The sequence below is a fragment of the Nannospalax galili genome, unplaced genomic scaffold (assembly GCF_000622305.1).
Source record: "Nannospalax galili isolate Female #2095 unplaced genomic scaffold, S.galili_v1.0 scaffold459, whole genome shotgun sequence".
In the NCBI taxonomy this organism is placed as follows: Eukaryota; Metazoa; Chordata; class Mammalia; order Rodentia; family Spalacidae; genus Nannospalax; species Nannospalax galili.
Genome location: NW_008344211.1, coordinates 2,530,611 through 2,543,831, shown reverse-complemented (window position 1 = coordinate 2,543,831; position 13,221 = coordinate 2,530,611).

Genomic DNA, 13,221 nt, shown 5'->3' with positions numbered 1-13,221 from the left:
GTCAGTCTGTTGGTTTGTTAAATGGTTGGTTTGTTGATTGGTTGGATAGTTGATTGACTGGTGCAGTGATAGGCTGGTTGTTTTTTTGGGGGGATGGTTGGTCAATTGTTTGGTTGATTGGTTATATAGTTATTTGGTTATTTTTTTAGTTAATTGGTTGCTTTGTTATTAGTGAGTTGGCTAGATGGTCTGTTGATTCATTGGTTGGCTGGTTTGCTGATTGGTTAGTTGGCCAGTTGCTTGATCAGTTGTTCAGGTAGTTGACTGTTTAGTGGTCAGTTGGATAGCTGTTTGGTTAATTGCTTGACTTGTTAATTAATCAACTGGCTGACTAGTTGGTTGATTGTTAATTATTCTGTTGTGTAATCTATCAGTTGATTGGCTATTTGGCCGTTGATCAATTGGTTGGCTTGCTGAGTAGTTCGTTGGTCGATTTGTTGATTAGTAGGTTAGAAGGCGTTCTTTCTCTGCTCTTGTTCAGGGCTTGAATACCAGTTGATTGTTAATTATTCTGTTGTGTAATCTATCAGTTGATTGGCTATTTGGTCGTTGATCAATTGGTTGGCTTGCTGAGTAGTTCGTTGGTCAATTTGTTGATTAGTAGGTTAGAAGGCGTTCTTTCTCTACTCTTGTTCAGGGCTGTAATACCACTCCACTCTACTTGAATACGACTCTAATAAAATATGTGAAGGAGGAATACTATGTATTTATTTAAAAGATGAATACCCAATATTTTAAAAAAGCAAACACAATATATCTGTAATTGGTAAAAAAGAAAATTATCTATAGAACAACATAAAACTCCTATTCCTATCATGAAATGACTTTCACTGAATGGTAGAATTATGGGTGGTTCTATTTTCTGCTTTTCAATCATTCAAATTCACCTAAATTTTCAAAAGTGAGCATGAATAGCTTCTGTAATTTAATGACAAAATTTGCTTTATAAAATCCTGCACGCTGTTCTTCGCGTGGATGGCCACCACAAGTGTGTCTCAGCTAAGTTGTGCCGGCTCTGATGAGAACAGCTGCCAGAAGGACATCGAGGGTTAAATGCCCGTGCTTTCCAGAGCCACAGTGGAAGCACTGTCTGAGCAGGGGGGGTACCCGTGGGAGTGGCTCTGCAAAATGTAGGCTTCACACAGCAATGGACCGCATCTAGTCCCAGGGGTAACGTAGGTCAGCACAGAGGGTAAATTTATGGGTGAATCATTGCTGAGCAGGAGTGTGAATAAGACTTTTTTTCATGATTTGGGGGAAGAAGGTTTGTTTGAGGCGTGTTCTTACTATGTAACCCACAGTGACTTGTACTGGTCTTCCTGCCTCAGCCTCTCAAGCGCTGCTATTAGAAGGTGTAAGCTGCCATGCCCAGCTTCGTTATGACGTTTTAAAGATAGAAGCTCATGGATACAGCATCCCTATTAAGTAGAGATTAGTAGTGGGGCTTAGATACAAGAAAGTTGGAGAGTTAGAATGATCCGACTGAAGTCACAGATCAGACCACAGTAGGAAAGCAAGATGGCTGTGCTTGTGCTGGTCAGCCTAACTGGAACAGCACTCAAGCCAGCTCTGCTGTGTTCCTTTCCAGCCCCAATGCCAGCCTGGCTTTGTTACTGGGTGTATTCATGAGTATGCATCCTTGATTCTCCCTGGGCCTCAGCTTCCCTTCCTGTGAAATGGGACCCAAGAGCATCTGATGTAGAAGAACATAGTCTCCTGTCGGCCTCAAAGTGTGCGGCTCCGAGTGAGTTCTGGTGAGCCTGATCTACAGACCTTCATGTCCTGCCTCCCACGTCTGGGAGTCACTCCAGAGTCACCTCTCAGGTGACTAGGCCCAGAGACCCATCTCCAAACAGCACAAAGGAATCCCTGGCCAATATCTTTCTGGAAATTAAGGTTTTTCTCCTGACTGGCATATCACCATGAGAATCCAGGGGCAAATGAAAGACATCCAACTCTGTCCTGGAAAACTTTTACATGGCAAATTTAGGGTTTTAGTGGATTTTCTATATTGCTGTTGTTCTATTTTCTATGGATGTCTCAGTACTTTCGCTTTTCCGTGACATGAGGCTTGTGCTTTCCTGAGCTGGAGGTAACTAAACCTTTCCAAACCATCAGTGACACCTCGAGTCAGAGCTACTTTCTGATATTGTACTTAAGAATCTGTAACTTCATTGGGAATGCGAAAGAAATCCACAGTTAGCTGAACACCGTCAGAAACACGCAGAGAGGATGCTGAGTGTTTATAGATGAACATCCAGCCATGTGCACTTGGCAATTCCATTCAGGGATGTGAAAGGAGAGAGATTGTAGGAGACATTTCTGTTGTTTTGTCAAATACCCTTCACCAAAAAATAAAAATTCAAACTATATTCTTGACCTTCAGGGACTTATTTTAAGATCAGATGGCTTTTCCTAAACAGCTGAATTATTTAGTGAGATTGAGGTGTCAGAGACTTTAAAATAAAGCCCACCAAAACACCAGCCAGTCTGCAGCACTACAGCTATTCAGACCTCGATCTGCAAATTTCATCCCAACACACTGAAGCTTGTAACTGAAAAATCGCTCCAAAAATACTTACCGTCTCCCATGCCAAATGCAAAAGAGAATTCATCCAAAGCTGAGAAGTTGATGTAGTGGGTGAGCTATCCCTGCAGTTGTGCTCAGAATGGCTGATAGAGTCCCAGCTGTGATTAGCTACTTTGCCTTTGAAAAGGTGGCCAGAGACCCTTTCATCTGGGTGCAAAGGCCCAAGTGAGCAGGCTTATAGTGGCGCACCCATAGACAGGACCAGCATCAGGAACTCATGACCAATGCATGGGCAATGTTCTGGGAAAGTTTAATATACACATGTTTGACCAGAAGTTGCCAGAATCAAAATTGCCAATCCAAAGGGAAAATGTTCCGTTTTCTAGCATCTCATATTTCCCAAAGGACCAAAAATAACCAATACTTCAAGATAATCGTGTTGAGCTCTGAGGAGCTTTCTGAAAGAATCCATGGTGCCTTCCAAAGAGGCATGACAGTGTTGATGATGGTGATAAAAATGGGATGAGATGGTGGTCACCATGGTAACTGTGGTGATGGGCAAGTCAAGATGACAATAGTGATGGTGATGGTAGTGGTGGTGGTGGTCGTGGTGGTGGTGGTAGTGGTGGTGGCGGTGATGGTGGTGGTGGTGGTGGCGTTAGGCGGTGGCGGTGGCGGTGATGGTGGCGGTGGTGGTGGTGGTGGCGGTGATGGTGGCGGTGGCGGTGGCGGTGATGGTGATGGCAATGACGATGATGCTGATTATTAATGTGATGGCAGTGTTGGTGATTATGATGATGACAGTGATGGTGATGGTAATGATGGTGGTGATGATGATGATAATGATCATGGTAATGATGACGATGATGATAATGTTGATGATTGCAATGGTGGTGATGATAATGGTGGTGATGGAGGTGATGATGATGGTGATGGAGACGGTAATGATCATAGTGATGGTGATGACAGTGATGGTGATGATGATGTTTGTGATGGTGACGATGATAATGATGGCAATAATGATTGTGATGATGATGGTGATGGTGTTCGTGACAGCGGTGGTGACAGTCATGATGGTGATGACGATGATGATGATAGTGATGATGGTGGTAGAGGTGGTGATGGTGATGGTGTTGACAGTGAGGCTGGTGATGAGGATGGTGAGGATGGTGATGATGATGGAGACAGTGGTAGAGGCTTACATTCATCCATCCTTTTCTGTATACTAAGCAATGTGTTAAGCATCTAATCCCTGAAAATTCACCACTTTATCATTTTAAAGATGATGAAACTGAGATCCAAAGACAGTAAGGAGCTTGGCCTCAGAGAGTAAAATTTACTGAACATTAGCATTTTCTGGAAAAAAATTAATTTTAAATCTTGAACCAGTGGCTAAGAGGCGTGCCCAAAGACACGAATCAGGGAATAGCAGAACGGGTCCACGTCGAGTCCAGAGCCCCCAGAGCCACGCTCTCACCCGCTGCAGTGGGCACTTTGTTCCGGACGACCTCGGGGAACTTCCAGGGACCTCACTTCCATGCCTCCTCACACATGCTGTTTTGGGTTATAATGAGCAGTGGACCAAGCTTCACGCTTCCGCTCAGGCAGTGCATTAGAACCATTTTAAATCTCTGCCCACCAAATTAATTCTGGCTTCATTCACAATGTCCTACTCTAAAGTGAGTCCATGCTTGTGTCAGGCTTTGCCCAAAGGTTTAAAATTCCAGCCAAACACTGCTACTTTTCTGTGTCTGTAATCCCTAGGAGCCCAAGTCCCTAGAGACGGAGATAGAAAACGTGGGAGAGGGAGACACTTCCAAGTTCCCAAATCAGTGAACTGGCTTTCTTCTATAGAGAGGGAAGTAAAGAAAGTCTCCCACAATGCACCTCAATGCCTCTGTCCCCCAGGTGCACCTAACGCCAGAAAGTGCTTCTACAAGACTAGCAGTGTGGAGATTTAAGGACCAGGAGCTTTTAAATGAAACCATGCTGTTACAACTTTGCTGCCCATGACCCCAAGGATTTTTTTTTTGTCTTATTTTTTTTAAAGTACTAAGTACTTTTCATTTCTTTTTAAAAATATTTTATTATTTTTATTTTATGTGTATGAGTGTATTGCCTGCATGCGTGCGATCACACCAGTGTCATGCAATGCCCGTGGAGGTCAGAAGAGACTGTCCGATCCCCTGGAACTGGAGCTATAGAGGGTTGTTAGCCGCCGTGTGGGTGCTGGGAATCAAACCTGAGTCCTCTGCAAGAGCAGTCAGTGCTCTCAACTGCTGAGCCATCTCTCCAGCCCCTTCATTTCTTATTTTTTAAGAACCTTTTAAAGTTAGTATAAAAAATGGGCTTCATGATGGTGCTCTCACACATAAAAGTCATACTGCTTTGTTCTCAGTCCTCCTGCCTTCGCCCGTCCTCCCACCCCCTTCTTGCTGGTCCTCTTCCTTCCCCCAAATAGCGCCCCGTTCTGCTTTCATGTTGTATGCATTCCATCACCCCCACCTTAGGATGTCACAGTGAGTCTGTTGACACCTGCCCGGTCTCCTTCCTTGGACTCCAGGTCCTACTCAAAGCTCTTGTGCAGCTCTGATAGTAGGAAATGTGTAGCGTTCCTTTCTCATGAGGAAAGAACCTGAGGCTGAGGGGGGTTAAGTGACATAGACCAGGTTACCCCGTCAGCAGATCCTTCTCCCAGAAGAGTCATCCTTACATGGATGAAAGAAGAGTTCTTCCATAAGATTTCCCAAGGATTTCTGGCCTAAGTAATCAGAGCTGCCATGGTCAGTCTTGGCTTCCATTTCTTCACATCCCTGTGTGATTGAGGGTCAGCTTTGTCACCTGACGGAAGGAAGAAGGCTGCCAGGACTGGAAGCCACTGCCCATGGGTGGTCACTCAAAGTGCTGGGCTCTACAATAAGGGATAGTTTCTATACATGGTCTTAATCCCTCCTCGTGTTACTGTTTATTTACTTTATGAGAGTGTGTATATATATATATGCTTCCATTTCTTCACATCCCTGTGTGATTGAGGGTCAGCTTTGTCACCTGACAGAAGGAAGAAGGCTGCCAGGACTGGAAGCCACTGGCCATGGGTGGTCACTCAAAGCGCTGGGCTCTACAATAAGGAATAGTTTCTATACATGGTCTTAATCCCTCCTCGTGTTACTATTTATTTACTTTATGAGAGTGTATATATATATATATATGTGTGTGTGTGTGTGTGTGTGTATCTGTGTGGGTGTGGCATACATGTGTGTGCAAGGGCATGTGCCTGTGCGTGTGCATGTGGAGGCCAGAGGAGGCTTTGCATATCCTGTTCTATCACACGCCATGTTAGTTGTGCCCGCAGCCAGCAAGCCCCGGCGATCCTCCTTTCTCTGCCATCCCAAGCATTGGGATGACAAGCATGTGTGCAGCCTACCCAGCCTTTTCCGCAGGTGCTGGGATCCAACTCAGGTCCTCCTGCTCACACAGCTTATCCACTGAGCTATCTCTCCAACCCCCCACCACACAACAGTTTTTGTTGAAGAGAAAAACAGTCATATCTTCTTTGCTCCTCCCTTTTCCCTGAGAATTCATAATAGACCTTCCATTGCTTTGCTGAGGAATACAAGTGGCCTTCTAAAATTCATCACTAAAAGTCTTGACAATCATCTACAGTTTTTCATGAAGCAGGAGAAATGTTTGGTCTTGGAACATGATTTGAGTGTCTGGTCTTTGCTGCAATCAGCCTGGAGGGGCCGTGACAGTGGAAAAGCTTGGGCTGCAGATTAGCCAGACCCAGGGCTCAGAGCTACCTGTGCCCAGAGATGCAGAGGTTCAATGGGAAGAGCCACAGGAGTGATCGCCTCTTCCCTAGAGAAGCTTCCTGCTCCAGAACCTTCTTGGTGGGAATAAACGTACGTCAGGAAGTGCACTCACTAGGCTGGGAAACCCTTTGGACACAGATGATCAGAGGAGTCACTTTCAGTGGGAACTGATGAGGAGGTATGTTTCCAACACAGAGGTTAGGTGTTCTCAGCCTCCAGCCTCATAAAAAGGTTTGAATAGTCCCTAGCCTGAAGAAGGGGGAAAAAGGACAGGAAATTAGGACTGGAGAGATGACTCAGAGGTTAAGAGCAGTGGCAGCTGTTGCAGAGGACCCGGGTTCAGTTCCCAGCACCCACATGGCAGCTACCAAACACTTGTAGCTCTAGTTTCAGTTGATCCAATGCCCTCTTCTGGCCTCTGTGGGCATTGCATGACACAGGTGCACTTACACACATGCAGGCAATACAACATACACATAAAATAATAATAAATATTTCTAAAAGAAGGTACAGAAAATAGGTAGGGGTGGGATAGCTCAGACCCTTCATAGAAACAGTGAAAGGCAAGGCATGGCATGGAACAGGGACACCGTCTAACTCTGAGCTGCTTTGGGCCAGTGTCTCCCTCTCCTCTCCTGGTGGGGCTCATCCAAGAGCCCAGGATGGAAATTCTTCCTGTGATAAACTTGAGCCAAAATCAGTGGACTCAAGCTGTCTCATGGGCTGTATGAGGAGTGACTGAGTCCAGAATACAAGTCACCTCAGATGACCTCTATCATCGCATCCTTAAGTAGTCAAGGTCACATGCCCTACTGGGGATCTACAAAGGAATCTGTTTGAGCTTTCAACAAAGTTCTGCCTTTCAAATATAATAGACGGTGTGGACGTTTGCCTCCATCACAAACCTTCAGGAAAAGCAAGCCATAGAGAGGCTGCTGTGGTGCTTTACAACCACCTGGTGCCATCATACCCGCAATGCAGAAGGTTAAGAAGCAAGGAAATAAAACTGATTCATCACTTCTATGCCTTTCAATTTACGTCACGGCGTGTTTGATGGATGGAGCTGAGTTGAAGTGGAGGTAGACCATGAAAAAGTCTGACTGTCCCCAAATGAAGGCCACTGGAGATGTTTAACTGGGGAATCTCTGAAGGAACCATGCCAAGTTTTCTGTGGGCTACCATCGAAGAGTCCTGGTGAGCACTGGGTGATAGCGACTGGTGTTGTTAGCGTACCCTCCTGGTGGTTGCTAGGTTGATAGTTTTAGAAGAGGTGGCAGGACTGAATGTGAGGGATTCCTTCTGGAGGGAGCAAAGGGGATGCTGGCTCAGTATTGCTGAGGGAGCAGAAATGCCAAAGGACTCTGAGAGGTTTTAGGATGGGGTCACTTGGAGGTTATTGATGGACCTGACCCAACACCCATGTTAAAAGCTGGCGGGGTGGTGTTCATCATCCTAGGGCTGGGAGGTGGAAACAGGAACATTCCCTGGGGCTTTCGGGCCAGCCAGTCTAGCCTAATTGTTGAGTTCCAGGTTCAGTGACAGACTGAACTAAATTAATTAATTAGCTAATTGATCAGGTAATTAATAAGGTGGAGACAACTGAGGAAATTGAGGAAGATTCCCAACATCAACTGCTGGCTCCCACACATGTGGACCAGAGAGAGAGGCGGGGGGAGAGAGAGGGAGAGAGAGAGACTGATGTTAAAGATGTTAAATGATGTTAAAGATCTGATGACACTACCAAGAAACCCACTGACAGCAGACTCACGGCAGCCCCTGCCTACAAGGCAGAAAACATGGCTGCCGTATCTGGGCACACCCCTTTGCCACGTCCAGGGCTCAGTGCAGCTCCGACTCAGAACAGAAATGTTGACTTTGGGGTAATGTGCTTGCTCTGTAAATATCACTGCATGTAGCAGAAAAAGAAGTTAATTCTCTCCTGTGGGTGCGCGCTGGAGCCCGGGGATCTGATCCCTGCTGTCTCACACCTACCGCTGCTCCTTCAAGACCTTGTTTGGTTCCAGGCACAGGACAACGCCTGGTTCCCACCCCATCCTCTCTTTCTGTGTGTTCTTTACGTAGTAACCATGGTGCACACAGATCTCTGGAGCCACGTTGATGGGTTCAAATCCCTCTTCTGCTGTATACCCACTCACACGAGCCATTTGTCCTCTCTGTACCTTGGCTATCTTATCCACAAAATGGGCTGATGCTGGGAGCTACTCCACTTCGGAGAGCAAATGAGTTAATGTATGTGAAATAAAGCTTGGCCTCAAGCCTGGAATACAGAAAGGGCTGCATTACAGATGGCTATGATTTTTCTTGTTTTGAGAAGAAGTCTGAAGAGAAAGAGCATCCAGTGCCTGAATGTTGTTTCTTCACAAGCTGGGGTGAGGTGGCACATCTTCTCACTGTTCACTACTGGGATGCAGAGATAATTGCAGACATCCCAGCTCTGTCCCAGGAGAAGTCTTCTGGGAAGGGCAGGTGTATGTAACCATGGCAACCCCTCTGACTGATGTCCTGCTTGGAGGATGGAATTAGGGTATGTTCCCTGTGAACCCCAGCAGGGAGGTTGTGTGATGTTCATACACCCACCTGTAAGACCCAGAATTCTGATGTGCTGCCCAAGCTACTGGGGCTCTGTTCTTCAAGGACAGTATTATGGTTGTGGTGCAGAATATGTCATGTGGGTTAGAATTACATGGGTCCTGGACTAGCAACAAGTGACCCAACCCCTCCAAGCTTCCCTCTGCTCATCTGAAAAGTGGGTGGGACTTGGGGGGAATGTCCTAATGATGGGACCCATGAAAACAGGAATTATCTTTACTTTCAGCAAAGTAGCAGGATATAAAGTCAGACTACACAAATCAGCTGCTTTCCCATATCCCAAAAATGACCATGCAAAGAGGGAAATCAGGAAAACAATCACATTCGTGAGGGCTTCAAAGAAAAGAAAACACGAAGGAAGTGATGGGCCTCTGCAATGAAAATTTAAAAACACCGAAGAAGGAAATTGGGGACGATACAGGGTTGTTTCCTATCGATATTTTTCTCCTCTTTTTTTTTTCTTGCCTTGAAGCTTTTAAAATGTAAAATAGAACTTTATTTTTCACAGTTCTCTTGTCTGAGATGTTCAAGGTAAAGGGATTTGCAGATTTGGGGTACAGTAAGGGTCCCCCCACTATCATAACAACACCGTCTTGCATTGTTCTCACACAGTGACTCTAATGTTCGAGGTTCTTTCAGACTGGAGCCCATCCACGATCTGTTGTGTGTGGACTGCACCTGGTTCTGGGGTCTGGCTCAATCCTGAGGGCCCAAGAGTTCCAGAGCTGGTATTTCTGATCCTATTGAGTTCTAACGTCACATCCCTGCCTCTATCACAAGACAGGGGACATATTCCAATTTAAGTTCTGAAAAATGATTACTCCTAAGACTGGGAAAAGAAAAATTCTTTTCAAGATTTTCTTAAAATGAATGTTTCTCATCAACCTTATGGAAGTTGGTAGTAAGTCAATAAATCAGATTTGTGGTTTCATTATGCATGTGATTTAGCTGACCATAGTGAGCGCCACAAAATCTCACTCCCACATCAGATGATTCATTCCTTCACTTAGTTTTTCATTTTTTTTGCAAGTGTTTATTATTATCTACTTAGTGCCAAGCTCTATGGGAGGCTTTGAAAAGAAAGACAAATATCAACTGTGTACCCAGGCAGTAAGAGCTTTGTAACAACTCTTCAACTGTACAAGGGCATCTCTAACTTTTGTTGGATGTGACATCTCACTCGGTTAGTTTCGCCTTTGATTGATTTTTATGTATGGTTTTATTTAGGGCAGTACTTATTTACTACCCAGTAATCCCTTTAAGGAAGCAATATATAATACCCAGATGTGTTGGGCTCCCATAAAGATGAACAAGATATTTTAAAAAGCTTGTGGCCAATGCAAAAAATAAATAGATAAGAAATAGAAATAGGCTAGAGAGATGGCTCAGTGGTTAAGAGCTCTTGCTTCGAAATCATGAGGACCAGAGTTCAGATCTCATAATGAGTCAGTCTGACATGCTTATCCCCACAAACACCTAAACACAGCTCCCAGAGGGTTAAAGACAAAATCACTGGGGCTTGCTGGCTTCCAGATTAGCCAAGAATGAGCCCAGGTTCAGGGAGAGATCCTGCTTCGAAGGAATAGTGAGAGGTGTTAGATGAGGAATGTGATCCCCTCTTCCATCTGGCTTCTATGCGCTCTCTCTCTCTCTCTCTCTCTCTCTCTCTCTCTCTCTCTCTCTCTCTCTCCCTTCTCTCTCTCTCAACCTAAACATCTGAGTGTGGTAAGGAAGCATAGATTTTTGCATGGGGCAATTGATTTCTTTGCTAGAATACATAGAAGTCTTTCTTGAAGAGGAATACCAGAACTGCCTTTAAGAAAGGGAAAAGGGAAATAGTATTCTTACACTGTGAGTTTCAGTTCCTTTCCGCTGACAGCGCTGCAGAAAGTCAGCCTTCTAACCCAAGCCAGACACAGTCCTGTGTAGGGCTGAAGTCCAGCGTAAGAGACACAGGTCTGCTGCCTCCTCCCTTTGCAGCCTTAGCCAAGGTCACTTTAATGTTTCCTCATCCTTGAAATGAGAGGAACATTACGTCCCACCCGGGCCTACTATAAGGAGCAACATGAGATATGAAAGGTGCTTAGTGCCTGACTTGCTAGAAGCTGTTGATTAAATTATAATCACTTGGGACTGGAGAGATGGATCAGTGGTTTAGAGCACTTGCTGCTATTGTAGAGAGAACCCAAGTGTGGTTCCCAACACCCATATCAGACACTCACAACTGCCTATAACTCCAGATGCCCTCTTCTGGCCTCCTTGGGTACCCACATGCATGTAGTGCATATAAACTCACACAGCCACACACGCATACTTATAAATAAAAATAAATAAATATTTTAATTTTAGTTTTTTAGTTATTATAACTAACACAAGTCTGGTGCATGCTGATATAATACAAATTGGGTCAAGTTGGGTCTGAGAAATTGAGCCTGAGTGTCTTATTATAACCCTGACTGGCCTTGAACTCATTATGTATACCAGGATGGACTTGAACTCATGGCATTGGCCTCTGCCTCTGCTAGGATTACAGGTGTGTACCTCAGCCTGGCTTACCATTCACTCAATAGGTCATAAGCTCACCCCATATCTCTGCACAATCTTTACAGTGACAGCGTTTAATGACTACATAATGGCCTGTCAAACAGCCAAGCCTAATTTATTTAGCCATTTTCCTATGGTTAGACATCCAGGCCATTGATTTTCAGACATTTTTAACTGCAGCAACTGTGTTTTAAGAATCCATAGCAAGAACCCAAATATGTTCTATTGATCCTTTGTGAATACTTTAGCCTATTTAATTTTCATAAGTACCCCCATGAAGTAGGGCCCGTTATTAGCCTCCTACTAATTCTGGGAGTTCACAGATTCTGCTCAAGGTCACAGACCTGGTAGGTTATACACATGGGATACACATCCAGGTACCTCTGACCTGGTAGGTTATATATATGGGGTACACACCAAGGTATCTCTGACCTGGGAGGTTATACACATAGCACACACACCCAGGTACCTCTGACCCCAGAGCTCAGATTCTCAATGAGTGCATGGTACAACTTGGACCACATAGACTAGGAGGATCACAGGAGCTAAGCAGTGACTGTGGAGGCTGCAAGATGGTGCTGTGGGTACCTGATTTTGAGGATCTGAATTTGAATCCCCAGCACACTCATGATAAGCCAGCACAGATGCATGTGCCTGTAAACCCAGCACTGGGGACCAGAGAGAGGCAGATCCCAAGAGCTCTTGGGGAAGCCAGCTTAACCCAAACAGTGAGCGTCCAATTCAGTGAGAGATCCTGTCTCAAGGCAATAAAGCCAAGATCGATGGAGGAAGACACCAGATGACATCCTGCTCTGGTCTTCTCATGTGCACGCACAGGTACATGCACCTGCACACTCATGCATGCAAGGTATCACACACGTCCACTCACTCACACCCAGCCTAAGTCACCAGGGACCCTCTGCACCTGCCTCGGATGGGTGACATCTGAGCTTTAGCCAAACGCCAAGACTCTTAACTGCAGGGATCCTGGGCTGAGCACCTGCCCCTGGAGCTGTGGGGGATGGGCCCTCGGGCCACACCCATTTCCACCCTGTTTGACCACCACAGCCTCGTGTCTGTGGTCTTTCAGAAACCACTGTTTCTGGGGATCTGGAAGAATGTTCTTGCACCTTTGGGCTTTTCTCTGCTTTCCTGTGTATCTGTTCTTGTGTGTTCCCACCCAGGAGCTCCGGCCATGGCTGCAAGTGGCCCTTTCAAATACTGTGCCCTGCGCCCACCTGCGTTTTTCCATAAAGGTTCTATGGTGACAGCAAATTCCTGTGTCACCCTCAAGTTTGCAATTGTCCGTCCTTGGAATCGGATATGCCCTGCCAGGGGCTTTGGGGGAGTGAGTGGAAACTACACAAGGGCTCCCGCTTTCCATAGTTTTCCTGGGTCACTCCCAGAGCAGAGAAGGGCAGCCTGTGGTGGGGTTTTCCCATGGACAAGCTTCCTTTTATTCCTCTGTGCCAACTAGAAACAAATCACTAATTGAATCTCACCTTCTAGAACTCTGTGAAATGATGGGCAATTAAATGATAGGGTTGAATAAAAGGTACACTGCATCTTGTGAAGACAACAGGGCTAAGGGGTGAGCTACCAGCACCCCAGGCCTTACCCAGCCCTGGCCCTTGCTGACTGGAGTTGTTCAGAACCTTTCTGATCTTTAACCTAGCAACCAGCCTTGGCTTGGTCGAGGCCACAAGGCCACATTCCCTCACCAGC